The sequence below is a fragment of the Anopheles funestus genome, chromosome 3RL (assembly GCF_943734845.2).
Source record: "Anopheles funestus chromosome 3RL, idAnoFuneDA-416_04, whole genome shotgun sequence".
NCBI lineage: Eukaryota > Metazoa > Arthropoda > Insecta > Diptera > Culicidae > Anopheles > Anopheles funestus.
Genome location: NC_064599.1, coordinates 60143675 through 60167194, shown reverse-complemented (window position 1 = coordinate 60167194; position 23520 = coordinate 60143675). Strand labels below are relative to the sequence as shown.

At 40.5% G+C, this 23520-nt stretch overlaps 1 protein-coding gene across 2 annotated transcripts in view; it reads left to right on the top strand.

The window, feature by feature from the left end:
• LOC125768362 (G protein-coupled receptor kinase 1) overlaps positions 1 to 23520 on the top strand; it is a 103228-nt gene that overhangs the window by 32104 nt on the left and 47604 nt on the right. The gene's annotated exons all lie outside the window — the stretch shown is intronic.

Here is a 23520-nt window from a genome sequence, read left to right as displayed (position 1 = left end):
CGTGTGACGAGTTTGTGATTACCCCGTCCTTTTTGTACGGGCAACGAGTGTGGAAAACTTTTACCCACCCAACATCAATATAAAGCCCCCAAAAAGCCAACCCACCCAAAAACCAAAACGGTGGTTTGAGATTTCGCCTTTGAACGTTGCGTTTTGGATGGTAAGAGTTTGTTTGGCAGGGGTTTTTTTTGTTTGGAAAATGCCAAACCACCCCAACTTGGTTTGGTTTAGTTAAATTTGTTAAACATTTTAAACTTTTTCATTACAAAAAACAAGAATCATACACCAGTTTTCATACCATTCTTCTCCGCATTAATGGATTATAGTTAATTTGGCAGACTGTAAAATAAATTTCATAACCTCAAAGTAGGTTGGAACGTGTCCGGTCGGTAAAGATTTTTAGAATGCAGCCTAAATGCGTTACGTGCAAGAGTGAAATGCAAATAAAAGTGAAAAATGCTGCAAACATTAAAAACCAGATGCTTTAAATCGTTCCATACGTAGTAGTGTGTGGGTGTTTGTGTATTTGTGTGAACCTGGAATGGTGGAAATAAGATCTTCACTGTGATACATCTTTCTCGCCTTCGGGACGTAAACGGCTGAAAGAAGATTGATTGCTTTCGCTTCGCTGATCTTTTCGAATGTTTTAAAATTTGGCATGAAGAGCACCAAACCATCAGAAGGGGGGATGGTAGTTGCTGCTAGTGTTTTTCTCTTTTGCTACCGAGGTCACCTGTCTTCTATTATGTTGGGTAATTAGAAACTGTGCCGTTTTATTGGTTCGCTTCGAAGGTTGAGTTATTTGTGTTTGGAGTTGTGGTAAATTATGTTGCTTCACTGTTTGTTAAATTTTAAAATAAATATTTTCATAAAGAGGAGTAATGCGAACCCCCCACAAAGCATTTCCAGGAAGGGACAGGAAAAAGAAAAGCAATAAAGAAAATTCCTCACTGGCTTACCGATTGATCGATTGGTGGGAATCGCCGAGAAACACAAAGGGAACAGTGGTCGAATTTCGTCGAAGCGATCGAAAGAAGATTATAACGATTTGGCAGATCAATAAACCAACTCCTACACTTCCATTCCATTGCATTCCGACCACTTGCTTGCTCCCGCTTGAAAAAAACCCCCGATTTTACAACATCGACTTTCGTGCTTGAGTTTCCACGCTTTGATCAAATGTGGCGAAACTAATACGATTCAGTTTTGGGGCTTTTGCGCTAGGGTTTTCGAGGTAAAGATAGATGGTGAAGATAGTAGCGAACTTCGTTGCGGGTGTATTTAATTCCCGGTAACCCGCCTTACTTACGCGTCTTCGATGTTCTTCGGGAGGACGAAATGCAATGAATCATGAACACGATGAAACCATTTTTCTCCCCCTCACAAACTGAGACGTACCATCAAGCATTTTGGTCTTTCGTTCTAGCAAAAGCCGGAGCTGAATGTCATCATAATTTTTCAACCAATAGACAAGATATCACAGCAAGGTGAAGTTATATTTTTTAGAGAGTGCGGGAAGAGAGTGAAAAGGAGAGAGAGAGAGAGAGAGAAAGAAACGCCCCTGAAGGGTAGGGGATGAAATGAAAGATAATCATCGTAATGCAATATGCAACCGTTCGCGATCCCCGTGGTGATGGGAGTCGCTTGATGCAATGTAATGAAACACCACCACCATTGGTAGACCACCGAAGGAAAGGAGAAGGTCTTGGATGCGGGGTGGGTGGGAAGTCGTAGAAAGAAGGAAAAACTGTGACCTAATCGCTCCCGGTTTGCTCGTTGCCAGTGGAAGATCTCCGTTGTTACGAAAGATTAGTTTGATGATGCAAGACGAATGCTGTGGTGTATGAAATATAGCAAAGGGGGGGAAAAAAGACAACTCTGATTTTAACGAACAGTGAAGAGCGTTAGTATCAGTTAGGGATGAAAGTTTTAATATTAACAAAAAAGAAAAAGCTTAACAAGCAATTTAATTTCACACAAGTTTAAAAGGCATAAAAAACGTTGGAGGAAAAAGGATGTATTTAGACGTAGAGAACATGTTGACAACATTTTTTGTTTGTTGGTAATTAATTTCCTACCAATCAATAAGTTGTATGAATAAATTTAACCCCAACATGCAAATATTGTGTCAACGTGGCGGCAAAATGCAAATAGTATGGAAATATTAAGCGTTTCCGTGCTGTTGTGGTGTACATTTCCCCTCCAAAAACGTACCTCAACAATCAGTCCAGAGAGGGTCATTAGGAAATTGAAGGCTGTCGAACATCATAAACCGCATGCTGTTTCTGCTGGTTTCGCTACGTTCGTACTGTGGGAAGGCAGGTGTTTTTTTTTGGGTTGCTTGGTAGCCAATTCCGTGTGCCGAATACGCTCGTTCCCATTTCCGACCAAGGTTCATAAAGGTTCACCCTCTGAGCTACACCAAACTACCTAACCCCAGATACTAGCGCACGGGATCAGATTCCATTTGCTACATACGATCCTACGGGGCCCGCCATATTGGAAAACCGAACCGACTGTTCCGACTGTGATCTATATTAAGCAATCTGTGTATCACGTGGAGTGGAACGTTTGCATAATCTAGTGCCGCGGGGTGGATGGGGAAGAACTTGGGAGGAAACGAAACGTAACACGATGGTTCATATTTTCCGCAAAAGTCGTGCCAGCGGCGTAATGTCGGAATGTTCGCGCAACATCCGTGCGGTGGAATAAAATTCAATTTTCTAAACTTCCCTCACCGAGTGAAAGCTCAACTTGTTCTTTTTTTGGTATGGGACGCCAAAAGCTTTTGGACAAAAAGGGATAGGCAAGGAATCGAATATACTAGGTGTTTGGGATGATTTATCAGCCTGAAGGAATTTTCTTCGCCGGCGGAACCAACTGTCTTCGGTTACAACAACGCTTACGGTTCGCCGGTTTTAGTGGATAATTCGATAGTCGATAAGATAGTCGGCAAGAGGCACATGGAAGACGTAAATATTTAGAAAACACACGATTAGAACTCTAATTGGGATGGAGCCCAAGATTTCAGACTGTACAGTAACGCATATTTCCTTCTGGTGTTTGTGTGAAATATGTTCCGTTTTGAAGACATTTCTTCTGCCATCTAGCAAATCGATGAAACACTCCAAGCTGAATATTGAATATTTGTACAATAAAAACCCCATACAGCCTGCCTGGTAGTTTGAGACCGCAAACATGTCACATTTCACCATTTTTCTTTTCTTGTCTCGCAATCCTTGAAAGTGCGAGTGCTAATGACAGCTGTCACTGCAATTGACACTTCTCAACTTTCACCATTTTCCCACTCAGTGTTTCTTCGGTGTAGGTGTGTGTTACACGCTTACAACCTTTTTGGGGCAATTTAAAGAGCTTACAGCAATGTAAAGTGTGCGTAAATGTAAATCCGTACAATTACTAATGCAACAATAATTCGTGTTTGAAGATAATTATTTCGTTTTCGTATTATTACACAAAATTAAAATTACACAAAAATAGTTTCATAAGAAAAAAAAACTTCTTAGCCTTGGCATAATTTTCTTTTGTTTTGGTGATGTTAAATTGAAATTTTCTTGTCCTCAAAAAGTGCAAACCGTTACACAATAGCAAAGTGTGCTAAAATTCAGTTTTGCATTTTGTTTTTGTCAAAATATTAAATCCTCACAACAACAGAAGCTCTTCTTTTCCTTTCTAAATATTTGCATCTCATACTAATACCTCACAAAACAACAAGACAAAAGACAAACTAACAGAAAGTGTCACTAAAATGTTACCATTTTTAATTCATTAAAACAAATCGAATCGGAAAAGAATTATTTCCCCTTCTTTGGAATCCGTTTTGCTTTTACTACCCACGGAAGTGTAAAATGTTTGCTTTTGATCATCCTTTCGTATGCTCACTCTGACCTGGTGCTACCAGCTGTAAAATCTTTCCAATCGAAGGAATGGAAATTAATTCAATTCCTGTGCGCGCTCTCCACTGTGCCTGGTGTTGGACGGTGGTGTTCCCCGGGCTAGATTGAATTTGGATTTTATCCAATAATCCAATTACACACTGGAAACGCGACAGAACGACCGAGAAATCGTTGAAACTAACCCGGAAGCGGTAACATTGCCAATGCTACAATGGCCACATACAAACACTTGCAACTGCAGTTGTTGCACATGATTTGTTATCATTGCTGTCCCGCGGGGGGTGGGATGATGGTGTTGGTAGATTTGTACAGTCTGTTTACAAATTAAATTAGCCAGTTTCGAAGGGTGGTGTGTTGTCTTTTGTCCAATGGGTGGTGTGGTTTTGTTATTTTTTTTATTATTTTGTAACATTGTTTTCATTGATTCGAGGTTTTGCTATCGCTTTTTGAACATCATGTAATTTATTTTTACTATCTCCAGTTTTCGGACGATGTGCTGCATATGTGTATTGGGTGTTTCCATGTATGTGACACAATTCCGTTCTGTCAGAGATACATTATTTTGGGGGTTTCGTTTTACGAAAAGAAAAGAAAAAATAAAGACAAATACTTGCTCCAGGCAAGCAAATCCATCGTTGATCAAACCACAATCGATCATAAATTTCATGTCACGTTTCTTGTACTTCGCAAAAATGATAACAGAAAGCAGACGTACATTGGAGATTCACAAAGCGAACTCAAAACGCAAACAGGCATGAACACACACATACACATATCTTGTCCTTTTGCTTTGTGTCACCGTTCAAGTGTAACCGTTAGGCCATCGTTTTTCCATTTTCTCACCGGAAGATTGATCGGTCGGGAAATGGATAAAATTCGATTCCATGTTCTTTGACGATGAGAGACACACATACACACTCGCGCAACCAGGAATATAAACGTGCATTTACACTACTCTTGACTACGAGGAGTAGCCATTTTTGGTTTTGCTTTTGAAGCTCACACTAGCCGGAAATAACGAAGTTGACCTTTTTGTTAGGGAGTTGTTTCGAGGGAGAAAGAAAAATATTGGAAGATGGACAGATTTTCGTCTAGCATAAAATTCTGTGCACGGTTCGTTTAGTGACAAGGTTCCCCGTTGTCCGAGTGTCTCCTTTTGCTCATTGCCCATTCTGTTAATATTGTTTCGAAGCTTGATCATCTAATCCACGCTCTTCAGGTTCTTTCTGGCCTTTTCGCCTTTCCTTTTGTGGAATTGAATGATTGTGTTTTTTTTGGCTGTTGTTTTTCGGTTGGATTCTTATGTTTACGCTCCCGGATAATGATGAAGTGTATGCCGCTAACGATAAGCAGCGGAAGAGAAATCGATCGAGCTTTAGAGTGGGTTGGGGTTGGAAGGAAGCCAAAATTCGGCCTCCATTCACACCATCATATTTTATCCTCAAATGCTGTTTTGCTAAGGTTTGTGTTTGCTGTGCGAAAATCGAAAATCAATTTTTACCATCTTCTGCGTTGGGTAAGTAGTGTAGAAAGTGGGTTATAGGCGAGTATAAGCCCAAACAGAAAGAATGGTGCAACAAAAAACGCGAGAAATTTAAAAGCGAATGTAAAGCAAACTTGACTTAAAGACAAAACAAATTAATAAAAAAAAAGATAAAGAAAAGAAAGAAAGACTAGATACAATGAACAAAAAAAACTGTGAGCAAACAAAAACATAAGTCGCATTCGGGCCTGTGCTGATCCTTTGTCATGTTTTGCCAGGTCCGTAAGGATAAGGCGCAGAAATAAGGTTTTGATAGGATAACGAGCGTGTGGGTGCCCATGACGGTGTACCGGCATCGTCATCGCCTTCCGTGCAGGGATTTGCTTGTGTCATGTTGTGTTTATTCGGACTTTTCGGTTCCATCTAGCTTCCGTTTTGCTCCGCTCGAAGGGGAAATAAAAAATGAAGAAGGATTCGCTTGTACTGTTTTTTTTTCACCGTACCGAGAAGATTTCATTTTCGACCTGCCGTTGTTTTGGCACAAAATGTAAACATACCAAAGTTATATGACCTGTCCGTTAGCTTATGTTTTTTTTGTTGGAAAATGGAAAAGTACCGTAGAAGATTTTCTAATGTTAGCTTAAATGATGCTTAAGAAATTTTGCGCTTAGTGACAGTTAACTGAAGTTGTTAAATTTTTTTAATAATAATTTACAGAGATGTGCATTAAATTTTATTAACAGGGGCTTATTGCATTTTATTTACAGGGAACTAACACAGTAATGTCAGTCATTTCTTTATCAAATCAAGAACATTTGGATGTCATATGCTGAGATTATTGTATTGAAGGTCAATACAGCGTTTCTCAGATGATTTTGTAATGTCATCTACATCTTTTTTGAATGGCTTTATATGAAAAGGTAAACACACCCGGATGACATGCAGCGTTTATACCTGTATGTTGTACACTTTCCGCAGCGCTGCAAAACTTGTATACAGTTTCATCTGCTATGAATGACAAATCATATGATCCTCCTTGTCAACTGCACTACAATGTCATCTAGTTGTGTAAAATCTTTAACCTTTTTATATAAAGACATTACAAAATTATCTGAGAAACGATGAAAAGTTTTCAATAAAAAGCAACGATTTTCTTTTTATTTAACTTGAGCAATTTCCTTGCCTCAGTAATGCCGTGAAATGAAGCGCCAACGGAAGATGGACACGAACTGGTACGATATTTTCCCATGGGACCATACACACACACCCCAGAACCAGCCACGTAAAGACGGTAGAATGTTAATACAGCTGGCTACTGCCATAAGCTCACAAAGCGGAACTCGGAATCGTTGGAACTCTATCCATTTGTCTTCGTCACAATGCTATCTACTGCTGTTACTGTTGTTGTTCCAATCCGTGCTAGGGAAAGTAAAGCAAAACCAACATTATGTCCAAATGAATGTAAAAGAACAGAAAAGGAAGAAAAATACAATTTTTGGTAGGTAATAGAGAACCAAAAAAAATGTTCGGAAAACAAACGCAGACAAAACGAAAGAGATGCCAGGGTGAATTCTTCATTCTACCGACATCAAATTGACTAGATTTTTTTTATTTTTTGGGGAGCATGAAGAAACGGTGGTGAATGAGTAAAATTGTGTTGTTTCGTGTTTCGCTTGATGAATTTTAATTTCGTGCCGAACCGGTGCAATGTTTCCCCAAAAACCGGGAAGCTTCCCCACCGATTGGACCCACTTGCATCGACCCCAGGTACTTTTCCGGGGGGCTTTTGTTTGCTAGGTGTGTGTGTTTTGCTTCATTTAGTAGTTCTTGTGGTTAGTTTTGTGGCAAATTGTAAGGTGTGTAAGTTTACGTGGTCAAGAAAGGGCAAACGCCCTCCAAACTCCCCAATATTGGTCAATTGAAACAGAAAATCGATAAACCCTTGAGCAAATGAAAACCAGAAATGGATTAGTTCATCCATCCGTTCGGCTTGGATGCTGGATGATGTTGGGCTCTCGTTTTTGTTGTTGGGCCGAATGAGGCGTTTCTTGCGGGTGATTTTTCGGCACCCTTCCTGTTTCTGGTGGTGGTGCTATCGATTACGGGCGCTCGACAAAACCTCCAGCAGATAAATAAACATACCACCGGAAAAAGGAGTGCTGGTTCGATTGGTTGGTAATGTAATTTATGTTCGACCTGAGGGCAGGTTTATGAATTGCTAAAAACAACCACCTTATCGATCCGTCCGAAACGCGGTCACACAGGACGGTTTTCGGTGGGAAAAGAGGCTCGTTTTTTTTGTTCGCTGTACACTACCGCTGTTTTTATGCTGACCGGCCAAGCGGGTCATTAATCATCGAATTGGAATAGTTGCCGAACGGCTCATTGTTCGCGCCCATGAAAGTCAAATAGGTAAGCCTGATATTTGTGTGATACGTTTTTTTTGTTTCTCATCAATAATTCATAATTGATGAGTAGTGAATACTTACTGAGTAGTGAATATACTTTTCGAAGTATTGCGATTCTGCTGTTCGAATCAAAATCTTGGGGAAAAGATTGTTTTTCGTTTTGCTTCTAATGAGAAAGACATAAACAGATGTGTTGAAGAAGTTGAGCTAATGAACGAGTTTAAAAATAAAACTAATTAAGTAAGTAATTGATTTATACGTTAGGGCAAATCCTACTGCAAGAATCCTTTCAACTGGTTGGGTCGTCTAAGGACATGAAGTTGCTAAGTTGCGTTGGTTTTATTGGAAATTTGTCTAAAAGTCATCCAAGATCCTGGTATATGCTGATGACATAGACATCATTGGCTTCAATGTGGATTGCGCCTATCGAAGGATCCCGAACTTTTGAAGTCGTCCAAAACTCATCTGTCTTGGGTCGAAGATCCGACAGCAACATTGATGTTGAGATACACGCGAGGGAGCTTCTCCACTCATAACATCTGTCGCGACGATCGACGCTAGTTCCAGTACTCTTATAGATCTCTGAGACATCGACTTTGTCCAATTCTGAGGAAACCCTCTTAGCTACGTCCGAGAGGAAGATGCTCAGAATAGTTTTTAGACCCTTAATGTGACGAGCTATAATGACGAGCTCTTAGAGCAGTACGATTAGCTTACTATCGTACAGCGAATTAGACTCGCCAGGATCCGGTATCATGTCGTTCGAAAGGCATTAGACGACTCTTCCCGAAAAGTCCTTTTAGGTCGTCCCCATATGCAGAACTCACACATATGCAGAGACCACTTGTATAGAGTGATGGCATTGATACTTCGACCGTGACTTAGCCGCGATTTAGAGTGCCGAATAAAAAAACGGAGAAGAGTGTCTTCGATCGTGTTGCTTGTCTTTGGTGTTTAGTGCTTCAATAGCATTTTTGAGGGAGAAAACGAAACATCAAACGTTAAAAAAAAGTAATTTAATGTTTAAATCTCTAGCAGGTAGGGTTCGTCAACTTTGACGATATTTGATACTGTTTCAATCTTCTTAGGTAATAATCAGTTATAAGGCTGTGGTCTTACCACCTGAGAGCTTCTTCAAGCGAGAAGCAAAACAACAACTTCAAAGAGCGGGTTTCCAATTTCAGTTGAAATTGTTTTCTGTTTACTTCAATTTTCGCCCTTCGATGTTTCTACCTTTAAAAAAAACGGACTCACCAATTGTGGTCTTGTTATTTGAGACATCCTTGACTCTTGAACAATTTGAAGCACAAACTTAAGTAAATCAGAAATCAAAGCCATCTGCCAAATGAAATCGGAACTACAAAAACTGAACAATGCTAACCAAGCAAACATGAAACGAAAAAAAACAACAAACAAACACACGAAATTGTCCCTTGTCACAACGCCATGCTTACGTTCGGCAATCATTACGTGCTCCATTTCAATCATTATAATCTGTATCGTCTGACAATTTCTTTTTTTTCTCTCTTTCTTTTTAGGTAAGCTCTTCAATAAGACGAAAACGTTTGCCATCGAAAGGTGCAACACTGTTTGGCTGTCGATGTGTTGTGAGGAAACGTGTTTGTGCACAAGATGGCACGCAATTTCATCGATTTGCACATTTGTGTAGATGTGTACAAATGTGTGACGGAAATAAAGCAGAAACGAATTCAAGAGATTCGCTTATCACAAATGACACTAACGGTATCGTAAGATTTCCCACAAAATTCATCTCATCTTCATCAAAACCCACCACCTAGAGTCGAAGATGGTCCACTTTCGACTGAATAGGTTCTAGTGCCGCCATGTGCTGTTCTGTTATTCTATAAAATCAAACACCATCAAATTGATTTGGATGAAATTGAACGACGTCAGATAGGCGTCGTCCTACGGTCGTTTTTCTCGCACGTAAAGCGTGCGTATGTGCGTAGACTTGTGCAGGCAGTCTGCCAGAGCTTTGTCCGCAAAAACCCTCTAATCCGATACGACGTCAAAATGATCTGACAGTGATCTGAGCGTTCGTGCCGTTTCGGTCGATGATGATGATGGTGCTTGTTGGTGCGCTACACCGAACGCATCGGCTTTTTTTATTCGCAGAACACGAGAACCATATATTTTCCCTCACAGCACGTTACGATACCCCGTATAAGACGGAGTGGGGCATGATTTTCTATCGTCTCCACTCTTCTGTTTGATCAGATCAGTCTTGTTTAACGGTGTTGTTTTTTTTTGTCACATCCTTCAACCATTGCCTTTTCGACATCCTTTTAAGATTCTCTCCTCTTAGCTAGCTCCTTACCTTGCCATCAGTCTTCGGGACTTCTTATCTTACGGCAAGATTTTGCTCATATGTTGACAATTTCGCAGCAAATTATCCACCTTAATTTTGACGTGTTTCGATATCGGATTACAAACGGTAACGTGCGGTGCATGGGTGGTGTCGAGCAGGTGGTCGATTCAAGGGGATGGTGTCGCATGTATGTGACCATGAAACGTGTTTCCGTTCGTACGCCGGAACCACCATCTGTTTCTTGATAGTAACGTCTCCTACGAGCGGAAGGAAATGGTACCAGTCGGCGGTGACTGTTTCTGTTTTTTTTTTTGCTGTTCCCTTTTTATCAACGCTCATCCATCGGCAAAACGCCCCTGGCATTGGTTTCAATACACCTGCGAACCAGTCGGCCGCACGTGACGATCATATTAAATTCTTGTCGTTCGTGCGTGCGACTAAATTGGCCACGGTTGCCTTAAATAAGAAAACAAAAAATCAAATCGATCCCGTTGTGTGTTTGTTTCATTTATCATTCCGTTTGTTTTCCACCGCTAAGTGGATGTAACTATTAGTTGTGCACATTCTAAATTCCTGCTATAAAATAGAGTATTTCTTTATTTTCTACATTATATTAATCATTGAACATACTGTCTGGTGAATAGTTCCGTGGTCGAGTGGCTCGCCATTTGATCTTTTACACCGAAGGTCGTCGATCGATTCTCATCTGGTTTCAATCTCGTATACAGGCGTCCCCCGTATTACGATGATTCGCAGATACGACGATTTTGATCTTGACAGTTGACAGTTGTTATTTTGCTCAAATTGTCAGTTTTTTTTTATTTTCACCGGCAACCGTTAAAATACCATAGTCTTCACTGAATATAAAAATTAAATTGTTGGAATAAACTTATACATTCTCGATAAATATTTTAAGGAAATACTGAAAAGATCAATTAATATACTATTCAAAATGATTTCTAGATTATTTTTTCCTCTAAAATATTTAAATAAAGCTTTCGACTCTCTACGAATGGTTATAAACGATGTATTCTCGACTTACGATGATTTCGACTTACGCCTTACTTCGGACTCTTCTTTCGGTCCCAAATACAGTCGTAACTTGGGGGACGCCTGTAGTCTATTTATTCGAATATGTGACAAAACACTTGTATTAAGCTGTATGACAGGCAAGAATCTAGTTTATAAAAATTATTTTTAGAATTTTCCACTTGGCTTAACAAGAATGTTCGTATTTGTTCAATATTTTTGGGCAATCAGTACAGTCACGCTCGAGTGGGCTGATTAGACATCGTCTTCGCGTGATAAAAAGCATTCAACCTGAAAACCTGAAATTTGTCGAACAGAATGCAATCTAAAGCACGAAGGCATCCTTCGATTAATCGTTGTTATGCCTTTCTCCGCATTGTCTAAATCACGCTTGAATCGAAACAAATATGATAAAATAACATTCCAAAATAAAAAATGCACCTCGAGCCACTACCGAGCACAGCGTCTCAGGAGGAAAAAACGTGACCAGAATGCGAAATCTTGAGAAATATGAATTAGCCGTAAGGTACACAAAGTCCACGCTGGAGGACATCCGTTAAGCATTCGAGGTGAACAGAGCTAGAAAACAAAGCGAAAAAAGCGGATGAAATCGACCATAGACGATCATCAATATTGAGGCCCCAACGTGTGCAATCTGCCTGGAATGCGTTAAAGTGTCAAAGTTATCGAGATTGTTTGGTTTGGTTTGAAAAAAATATCTCCCGCAGACTAGCGTCAAATACAATACACTAAATAAACACGACGTGGATGAATTCTTGTGAGCTTACACATTAAAGCGGTCCCGAATGTGAGTTGTAAGGCATCGGATTAAGGAGGATGTTTGGAGATTGGTTGAGACTAGATGGTAACGGTAACATTAAAATCTTCGCTCCAAAACGTGCAACGCTCGATTTACGCATTGCGACGACCTGGGAGTGTTTAAGGAATAGACTAAGATGATGAAAAAATCTAAATCAAGGACATTCATGGGTCTTTACCATCCTTTTTTTTGTAGTGACAGCAAAGATAAGTTGTTTGACGAGGGTTGTGTGGTGTACGGCTAGAAATTATGTATAAACTTTCACTATTTAAAAGAGTTCTGATTTACTCAATATGTTCAAGTCTGAATGAGTAATCTTGTTGTAGTTGGGTATACTTTATCTACTATTACGGTATATGTTGTGATTGAGAGCCCGACATAATTCTTTTTAAAAGTAAGGTTAGTTAAGAATATATTTCTTTAGACATATTAAAATGTCATACAGTTTGAACTGTCACTTAAGTTCTCACTATCAATTTCAATGATCGTCAACCGTTATCTACTGTGCCAAAAGAATATGCGGAACACCTTTTTTACAATACATATCACGTGCGAAAGAATTTTATCCACCAGTTCCAGGTGCCACAGGATTGCAGGAAACAGTTTTTACTTCGATAAGCAAACATTGAGAGGACTTGCTAGCTGCCAGAACCCAGCTCGTTATCGAAAGCTGTCAAAGCTAGCATAAAGCTAGATTGGCAAGGAATTGATATGCAAAAAGCATTCCACCGCTACACCGGCACACAGTATCATAGACTGAAGAGTCTTCGCCGGAGCTCATTAGAAGTTTTCGTGACAGAATTCCTCAAATGTGCTGCACCGTCGCTGGACGAGCTTTACTGAGTGGGGAAAAACATTCAAGATGGCTGACTTTTTATTTTGTTAACAATCGACCAGGACTTTGCTTATTTAGTATGCGTGCTTTAGGTGTGACAAATTTGCTAATATGCTCTCATTTGCAGGAAGGTAGTATACATCTCGTCCAAAAATTTAAATTACAGCACATTCTCTACAATACTTTGCGTCAACCTTCTTGCCAACTTTAAATAATTCTAGAAAATGTATTTATTAAAGCTATTTAGAAGATTACTAGAATGCATTTATAAACTTACTCTAATCTCTAGAATTGCCTACCCACTGTGGCGAAGATGTCGAAAGTATGGTACGATTAAACTACCACTCACTGCCACCACCGGCCTTCCCTTGAGCATTTCTTTAATAAAAAAGCTTTCAAACAGATAATGGAAATTTTTTCCCCCAAACTGCTTTGAGGTTTTTTTTACTTATTTTTTCACCAGCCAACATAGGGCAATGCTGTCCGGAAAATGTTTCCCACGCGTCCGGTTTGGGGTCCATTTTCCGGTTTGTGGAGGCTTTCGTTTCACGCTTCTCCATTTCATTCACTTATCCCGCTAACGATCGTGAGAAATTGCCCGGCATGTGGTCAGAGCACGGGGTAAAAAGTAAAGACGGATTCGTCGTTAAAATACCGGAAGTACATTTCTATAGTTCTGTCCATTTTCCGTCGGGACGGTGAGGCAAAAAATAAAATGAAACTTCCAAAATGTATTCTACTCCGGCAGTGACAGGAGCAGGAGAAATAAAGAAGAAAAAAACCTTCCGGAAGAAGGGTGATCTTCTTTACCAACGTCGAGTCCCCGTTTTACCTTCTGTTGTCTCTTGGTAGTTCTTTTGAATTATTTTATTCCTTGTGCATCCTGGTTCAGTTCTTGTTGCCTTCTCCCTGGCCTTTATGGTAGGTTTCCGTGCGCAAAAAAAAAGCTACACTATCGTCAATTTCGAAAAGTAAAACGAAAACCTCCATTTATCAGGTGCTTTTACTCTAGCCCACGTCCATGTTCATCCACATGCCGGTGCGAACCGTTAGCGATGTATAGGGACCTTGGAACCCGTCGGGATTCCTTTCAAGGCATGTCACGAAACCTTTCCCTAGTTCTCGGGAGATCCATTCATTTTCTTGCGAAAAATCGAACAAAAAAAAAACAGTGCCACTGCTCATGGCCACCGTTTCCATTGCGCACTGGAAGAAGCACGTAATAATGCACGGCCAAAAGTAAAAATCGTCCAAAAAGCTTTCACGACCCATTTTCCCGGTGTTGCTCGCACGAACACTCGCAAAGCAAGGGCGAATCGATAAGAGGGGAATAGGGGAGGAAGAAATCGTTACACCTCGCGCAAAGAAAGGTGCTTCGGCAGTACTAGTCGGTGAACTTTTCCTTACTACACTATCACTTAACTTACGTCTCGTTAGTGGTACAATCCGCTTCGGTTTTCCCCACATTGAAATTTAAAAGTTCTTTTTTTTCCTTTCGTCTACTCGCTTCCCCATTTGCTCACTTTTTTCCCCCCCTCTAAAGTAAGTTTTAGTTTTTGGGGCGAAACTGTGGGTCGAGGGTTGAATAAAATATGATACGAGCCTAGCCGTGGTAATGGTGTGTTTTGAGTGGGTGAGGTGAAGAATTTGGAAAACCCAAATGGATGCAGTATCCGGTTCGGTTCACAGTTTTCCCCGGATTCACAGCTAGCGCAAGGGAGACAGATAGTGGCCATTAGTGATGGATGAGCTTGTATGGTGTTATTTTTTGTGTGCTGTTTTTGCTTGGACACAGTGAATGATTTCTCGTAGTTCTGGTTGGGTGCCTAATGTCCTGCCATTGCGCTACACCCTTTCCCAAAAGTACACAGGAAAGTGATACTGGGATACATTTGCTGTAGGGAATATGTACACGTTTAAGTGACGCGGTTTGGACTTAAGTTTTGAGGATTTTAAACAGATGAAGCCCTGTTCATTTTGATAATGAAGGACTTAGAGTTAGAGTGTACTTGTAAAGAAGGATTTTTTTCTAGGATTTAAAGAATAATTTTTTGCTTCTAAATACTTAATTTGTACTTTAACCCGATATCAGTTTTGGACATCTGTAGGCATTATCTGAATTACTCAAAGTCCAGTGCCGTATTTAGACAATCGTTGATTTCGAGGATTTCTACTGAAGAACGCATGAAAGTCATCAGTCTTTGCTTGGGCCTATTTCACTTTAAAACTGGTTTTACGAACTGAATCGTCCGGTGTCATTCTAATAGCGTGACCACCCCAATAGAACCTGTACAGATGCTGCGACTTGCATGAAAGTGGATATAATATTGGATATGAATGTGGATATGATCGTAGAGCTGTCAACAATGTTAATCTGGAATGTTTGATCCCGACTTTAGGGAAAGGCAGTAGAGGAGTCGCTCTAGATCTGGGTGTTATTGACTTTTCATCAAGGAGAAGCGAAGTTGCAAACAACTTTAAAGAACCTCTGGAAAAGGCTATACATCCGTCCAATCGCTAACTTTGAAGAATTCTACATATATCACAAGTGTATGCTAGAATTCTAGATATTCTTGTATAAGTTGCACGAAACTAGGATCTCCCTCTTTAGTGTCATCTTGAAGGAACGAGAGTAGCAATCCTATCTTTCTACCAAAAATGTCTTTTTCAGTTTCACTCTGACATTATTCATCTATTTCTGCTTTTGCCTAATCCTTTGATAGCAAGATCGAAATTCAGTATTTTCGGCAAACGTAGGAGATAATAAAGAATGGATAATTATTTCTTTACGAATTGCATGATTCAACTCTTTTGGACATTTGTGGAAGTTTTCAAAATGACAATTTTTTAGACGTTCGGAAAATATTATGTTTATTCAAATTATTGTAAACGTAATTATAGTGAAGAAGCAATTCCCGTCAGGGATTGTTTGCTATAAAATTCAATTTTAGCAATTTACCGCGTACAGCGAAATGTCGAACAAAGACCATCTCCGGGTAGATTAGCAAAAAACCGGCAAGTTGATAGCATTATCTGTGATATTTGATTGCTAGGTAGACAAGTTTATTGCAAAGAACGGAACGGAATTTGTATCTCAGGTCATCTGTTTCATTCTTGCCGGCAGAAGACTCGTCCGTGGCAAGTGGAGCGTACCAGCCGGAGCGCAAATACGAACCTGATGGAGAAGAAGTGCATCTACACTTATGCAAACACGTACAGATGGGAAAGACAAGAAGACAAAGCAAAACCAACAGAAAAAAAGCTCCCCCTGAACCGGCAAAAAACTGGATGCAGTTACGAAATGTAGTTTTTACTGCTAACGAACCTGTAATAGTCGAAGGAAGGATCTGCTTGGTTCTCCGCATTGCCGCATCCCGCAATGGATTGTTGTATTTGTCGGTCGGTAAGCTTTCGTTCATTTCCCATCGTACCGGTCGGATAAACGTTGGCAAAGGAAGGTAAAGAAATTATGGCCTCAATTCCCAGCTGAAATGCGGCGATCCAACTGAGCTCTCACCCGCACATCTAAACCCCCATCTCCCAGATGGCAGCCGGAAGCCATTTGGCATCGGGATGTAAACATTTCAATTCGTTCGGCGCATGGCCGGTGAGGGACGCTCGATTCTGGCGGTTGGTTCCGGATCCGCGGTTTATGGTTCAACTTCCGCCCAATGCCAGTCGTTCCAGTTCTGCACCTACCAACAGGGTTTGCAGGATTTGCACAACATAAAACATCATGCAGACTGCCTCGCACCGCGGTGGTGAAGGTGTCTCCGGTCGCCGTCGGTCATACCGTACATTTTTATGGCTTTACCTGGTACCATTTTTCTTCGGCAACCGTGTGGGGACGGGTGAAAAAAAAAACTAACTTCCCAGTGTGTGTATGTGTGTCTTCAGCTCGCTTAAGCATTCCATTCCGTTGCACATCCATCCTTCCGTGCACAAGTGTAATCCTCCAAAAACCCGGGGCCACACAATAATGATAATTTGCGACGTTTGTACAACGGATTATCATCGTCGTCGGTGCCGTTTTGATGTAGGCGGTGGTCGAAAGGTGGTCCTGTTTTGCTTTTAATGGCGTAAGTTAGGTTGGTTTTAATGGTGGCGATTGGCAGTTCCTTGTTAACGAATAGTCACGTTTAGCGTAAGTTTTGTCGAAGCATGGGCTCCCGGTGTCGTTCGCATAAAGTTTTACCTTACTACAAATTTGTCCGAAAATTCTTTACAACTCCCCCCTCTCCCTCTCCCTCCCCTCCTCCCCTCTCTCAGCAGTAGGGATCTGTTTAACAACATTTTTGTTGCTAGCGGTTGGGATACCGCCCCCCAAATAAAAGGAAGACGGAAAGCTTTAAATTGATAAAAATGTCCACCGGGTATAATCCAAAGCGGTTTAAAAATTCAATCTTCCCATACATGCGATTGGTGTATAAAATTTTACGCTCATTATTATGGCCACATCCTTTTACCCATCGTAAGAACTAATTGGACGAACTGTCTCCAATTCTCGGACGTTTCGGTGTCATGCAGGCTGCACAAACAAAAAACCAGAAAACAGACGAACAGAAACATTTTCATTTTTCATCCTTTGGCTATTTTTTTCCATCAAACTGCCGAGCCGACCATTTCTTGTTTACGGTTAGGTTTTCCCTCTTCTGGAGGTGCTTCATTCGCACCACCGTGGGTAATGAACGAAACGAGTCTCCGGTGGCACATTCCTCCTTACCAGGCAGTGTCTTGAACGTTTTCCCTCTAGCGGCACAAGGATACAATCTTGCAAAAAAAAAACTTTCCCAAGAAGCCAACCGGCTCACCATTACTCGTAATAACATGTGGACTTTCCTCGGCTAGAGAACTCTCCAGCGTTGTGCTCTCTAGTGAACCTTTCCCGTCTTGGTTTCCATTTTTTTTTCGACGACAAAAATGGGATTCTGTGTTATTTCCTCAATCGTACAGAACTGGTAAGGACATCCGTTCTTCGCAACGCAAGACTGACGAGCTTGACAAAGGCAGTAGTGGGTGCTGCCCATTTTGGTCAGAAATAGCGAGCTTCGACCCCCATTAGTTGGGAACCGACCGAGCTGAAAACTGAGAAGAATCTCTCGTAAAGGGACGGGACGAAACCATCGGCGGTGAGTGAACTTCTTCTATGTTTGACAAGGTTGTCTCCGCCACAAGATCACTTCAAACTCGGGCACCTCATTATGCAGAACGCTGAACGAACGGTTTGTTTCCTTATCGTCTGTCTGGTGGAATGTGGACATTTTTCATTACTGAGCGCTTCTGCACAGCTTGTAGTGTGCAATTTTGTGTTTTTTTATTTGAAATACACAAAAAAATCCATTGGATGTTTATTTTTATTAAAAAAAAGAAATAAATCCTTTTAGTGTAACAAAGCACAAGGTCACTGTAGCTTCTAGTCTAATCATATTTTCACGCTCAACGTTCACTCAACGTTTCCATCGAATTTCCCACTCCTCGTTGGATCATCTCCTACGGAGAAAGAGGGAAGGTTCGGAAAATGGTACGAACGTTGAGTTAAGTTTGCATTGTTTACGGTTCGTTAGAGTACGGAGGCGAACACGCAACCATATTCCAAAATCAAGCACACCCACACTACAACAACAACCAAAAGTTCCCCAAGAAGAAGCAGCTTTTTGAAGGACTAGCTACACACTCTACGGTCCCTTTGGCGGTGGGGAATTTGAGGGCGAATGCAGTACACAACGCTGAGGACACATGTGAAAGTGACATGAGCTCGTCTGTCCTTAGATTTTAAGTTTGTGTGACTGTGTGTGTGTGGCTATATACTTTTTTCTTCGCCATTGATTCGCTCGTTACACTCTTGACGGATTGTTTGCTTAGCGAGTTCGCCGTTCGAACGAATCGAGAGCTTTAGGTAGCCATGTCAAATGGTGAAAATTATATTATCCCATGCACATCATCGTTAAGCTACTGCTTTTTTTTAGACAAACTTGAAATACGATTTATGTGCTTTGGACATCACATGATTCTTGCGAGACGGATTGATCTGATGGTCCTCATTTTTTGTGTGGATGTTTTAGTTAGTATTTAGTAAGCATAAGAATTTGAATTTATGCATGAAAAGTTATTCTTGGTTCTACAATTTTTATGACTACCGCACGTAGGCGATTGTAGAAGTTGCCGTCATACTCGTTAAGATTAATTTCGTTACATAGAATGAAGCATGTTTTAATATCCGCCATTCATCAACACGCCGCATTACATGTAAGTGGAAATTAATTTTCAGAAGCTACCGAAATTAAGCCGCTCAATAGCATGAAGCCATCCGTTTTTTAAATATTGAAATACGAAAATGGCTTATCATCGCTTTTTGTAATACGGAATTTTCTTGAGCTGAAGGATTTTTCCCACAACCTACCACCGAATATTGTGTTGCGAATTATTTTTCTCTAGTTAGCATTAATGAATAATATTTTAATATAAAAAGAATTTGAAACTGTTGAGTTAAGGTAAACCAGTGATGGGTAAAATGCTTGTTTGGTCGGAATCGATTCCGAAGCGCTCCAAATTTTCCGGAATCGATTCCGGAGAGTAGATTCGGAATTGGATCCCGAGATCGGATCCTGAATCGGGTCCGGAATTAAGTCCGGAATCGGGTCCGGAATCGGGTCCGGAATCGGGTCCGGAATCACGTCCGGAATCGGTTTCGGAACCAGAAACGAATCCGAAAACGGAATCATAATCAGAACCGATTGCGAAGACGAAATCGGAACTAGGTAGTTCCGACTCCGTGTGCCCATCACTAAGGTAGAGAAATGAGAATTTATTAAAATACCTAACAGTTATGGAGGTACCAAGGTTCCTTAACACTAGAACTACCGGACCAGTCATTTTGACTGGAACGCTTCATTTTCATCACATAATTTTTTAGGGTTAAACAATTCTAAGGTAGGTGAAACATGAGTTTCACATACATATTCGATCGTACGATCTCCAATAAACAATAAAATATATTCCAACTCTTCGAAATTGTTTAAAAATTAACCACAAACGAAAAACGCTTTAAACGCTTGGTAGTTCTAGTGTTAAACAATGCTTAAGGAAAATCGATTGCAGGCGTTATTAAGACCCTAGTGGACAGTGGAATAATTACAGTGGAACAATTTAAGCAACTACCAATTTGTTATTAATTTCTTCTGGTACAAGAAAAAAAACTCCATTTCTAACGCGACTGGAATAAACATACCTGTCCCCATTCATCTGAAGGTGGTTGAAGTGTTCTCTCATTAATCAATTATTATCTGCTCGAATTATCTTTTCCACCTACACATTTTTCGTTTGCCGCACAATTACTAATCGTTTTAACCTGCACGAAACGTTCTTTGCGCTGAAGCGTGCAAAGGCAAAACCACACACTGATTAGGTTGTGTTTTGAGTTGAAAATTACCCAATCCTCGACCACCGGCGAAGATTCGCTTTCTCGTCGATGTGGAGCGTTGGTTTCATTTATGCCAACGTTTTTACCACTTTCTTTTTCGACCATACTTCCACCGGGAGGGCCGACCATGCTTCATTCCGAAGCTTCAGTACGCGTTTGGTGGCTAGTAAACACTCCTACGCACGAGCACACAAACACCAACCTCAAGTCGTAACTATTTGGTGCTTGAGTGAAAGAAGCTGCCAATTGCGTGTTTTCGCAATTTAATTCGACTTAAGTTTTGCGTAGGGATCAGTACGGTGACTTGACGTCGATTGTTTGCTGTATATTCTTAGAATTCTGCCTACTTTTTAAGCTTTTTTTTATCTAAGTGTTTGATTTTTACAGGAAGAGTATATTTTTTATCATGTAGAAATAATTGAAGTGATTTAAAACTGAGGTTTAAAAATGCAAGTTTCAAGTATTTAGATGTACCTTTTACCAAATTTAAATAGAAATCCTGCAAAGTATCTTCAAGGAACTTTGCCATTAAAATGTATTTTCACCATATTTCTTACAAAAACTAGCATTTCTAAAGCAAAATAATATATACTTAAATACAAATGAAAATTGCTATTGCATCAGTTGCACAACTTGACAGTATTTTAATTAAAATAAACAAAATTGCTAACCTTAAAATCCAATGTTTGACCAGAAATTGTTGAGTCTTCCATTTGCTGTCTGTCAGCGCACCCATCGACAAATTAATGAGGTTAACATTGCATGACCTTAACCCACACAAAAGACAACGAACGGGTGAAAGTTGCTTTTTTGCCGATTTTGCTTATGTTTTGCCATTGGACAAAACTTCTTCTGATGGGTAAGTTGTTGTGGTTGGGTTTCGGTGCGATGATTCATGATGGGAACGAAAAGAAGCAAAACGTAAACCAAAATGCGAATCCCAAACTGTAACCTGTTTTGCTTTCTCATTTTTTTTGCTGGAATGAATCAAGTGTCTGTTTCAGGTTAAGCAGTATCAGCGTTATGGTTGGTGAGAGTTGAGAATGATGTTTTTTTCTTTTTATTCAAATCTCAATATATTTTAAACTGCTCCAAAAGTGGAGTTGGGGTACTTCCCACACGTGCCATGCTTTTTATTTGTACTCTTGTCGCTCTAGTCAAGGTGTGTCTTCAGGTTTGGAATCTTTAAGCGTGCAAAATAAATAGCACAAAATGTCAAATTGAATCAATCACGTCCAGGTATTGGTGTCTTCAATGTTTCAGCACTGTTCAACACGTTCCGCACGAACGCTTGCCACGAACGAAATTAATCATATTCAATCACAATTTGTTTGATCACGAATCTCGAGCCGGTTTTTTTTTGGAGGCAGAAATATAATGTGTGGATATGTCAAATTCTCTTTTATGTGCAAAAGGGCGTATTTTTGGTAAGCTTGATACATTTGCTCTAATCAATGGGGAGGTTCTCTTAAACGATGTTGGACACATTTCGAACAAAATTAATTGTTTCCTTTTTTTTTTGCTATGTCAGCATCACCAATGGAATCTAGGTCAGTGTGTTTTGCTTCCGGGTGGTGCTGTAATTTCTTGGTCGGTTGACTTCATTTCCTGGTTATTACATGGCGAGACATCTGACTTTGTCCTACTTTTTTGTGTACTACTGCTTTTGTCCCGAATGTCATGTGGATTGATAAATGTAACTGCACGCATGAAGATGCGCTGTCTTGTCGTTTCGGTTTGTTAAACATGAACTGCAATTAGATAAATTAGATTGATTAATTTATTTTGTTTTTATCGTGTATTGCACATCTTCCAAATGATAGATTTATTGTCATGGGAAATTAAATTTGAAGCACTTCGGAACAAAGCAAGAAGAAAGGGTTTATCATCGATGAATTTATCACATGCACAAGATAATTAACTTCTTTACCAAGTTCGTTTTGTTTACACCCCGTGCTGTACAAGGATTAAACAGTAATTTATAGCACAAAAGCCCACGATTAGTGTGGCACTGTTCGACGATTAATCAGGCAGACGAAACTCAAACCTCGCTTTGTGCCGTTGGAATCAAAAAGATCCAATGAAGTGTTTGATCCCCCATTGTGGCAGGGATAATCGAACCAGAGCTCGGTGTAGTTCGGCTACATCGTATCGGTATCGGGATACATCGTACGCCAATATCTGTGGTTCTGCCAAACCGTGGTCCACACCGCGAAGACCTAAACTCTGGTGAGTTGTGGGGTTAAAATGATCGGGTTGAAAAATTAATCACCAATTGTGTGCACGGAAAGTTCCGACGATGGAGTTCGGTGGCGCAAAGCATCGGTCACGGTTTGAGTTATTAATGGAATTTATAATTAACTAAAAGGCTTCGGCTTTCGTTTTCTTGGTGGAAAAGTTTCCTAGGGAGTGGGAATTTTATCATTCTCTATTTAATAAAATCATCCCGGGGAAGGAATGTTTAAATGTTCACCAGACGAGCACCGCGTTGGGATATTGTTGGAGAGCACTAAACAAAAAAAATCCCCCAAAAACTTCTCCAACACCCAGAATAACTAATCGGTAGTTTTAGCCGGAACCCGGACTAGCGACTAACCGACAACCGGATAGTGTTTGAAGCGCGCAGTACACTTTCGATCGCCAACCAACCCGAACTGGATGGAGTAATTAATTACTTCGAGCGCATTGCGCGTGCGGGAATCGTCCAATGAAAGATCCTTTCGAATGTGGAACCTTTCGACTTTTTGGGCTGTCCAGGTTTTTGGATGCTACAGCGTCGTCCGAGTACTTTAGAGAAAGCAATTAAGAGATAGAGTCAACATGAGTATGAGACAGGAATGAGAAGGTAGCGAGTTCCGAACCGGTGGAAATGTTTCACTCGAGTTCTTCAAGCATACTTTAGCCTAGGTTATGTCCTGCGCTAAAAACCCAACGCTAACGAAGTCTCTTTGGGAATCCTTCCAACGGCGGCTTGTTCTCTCGCTGTCCCATTTCTGTACTTTCTCGTGCTCATCTGGACGGCTGGAGGAGCAAAACCATTGCAAACTTTCCGCACTGATAGTAGGGGCAATGATGGTACGTCTGGTTGGACGTTTGAGTTTAATTAATTATGAATGGTCTTCATCGTTGTCGCCATCGCCATAATGGTCGCAAGGGGTACTTACGGGAAAGCGGCATGTACGAAGCCGAGAGTGAGGCATATTACCTCACTCTGCAGGTCTCCACCACTATCACCACCACAGTTAGTGGATGAAAATTTACAATTCAAAAATTGAGCTCAAA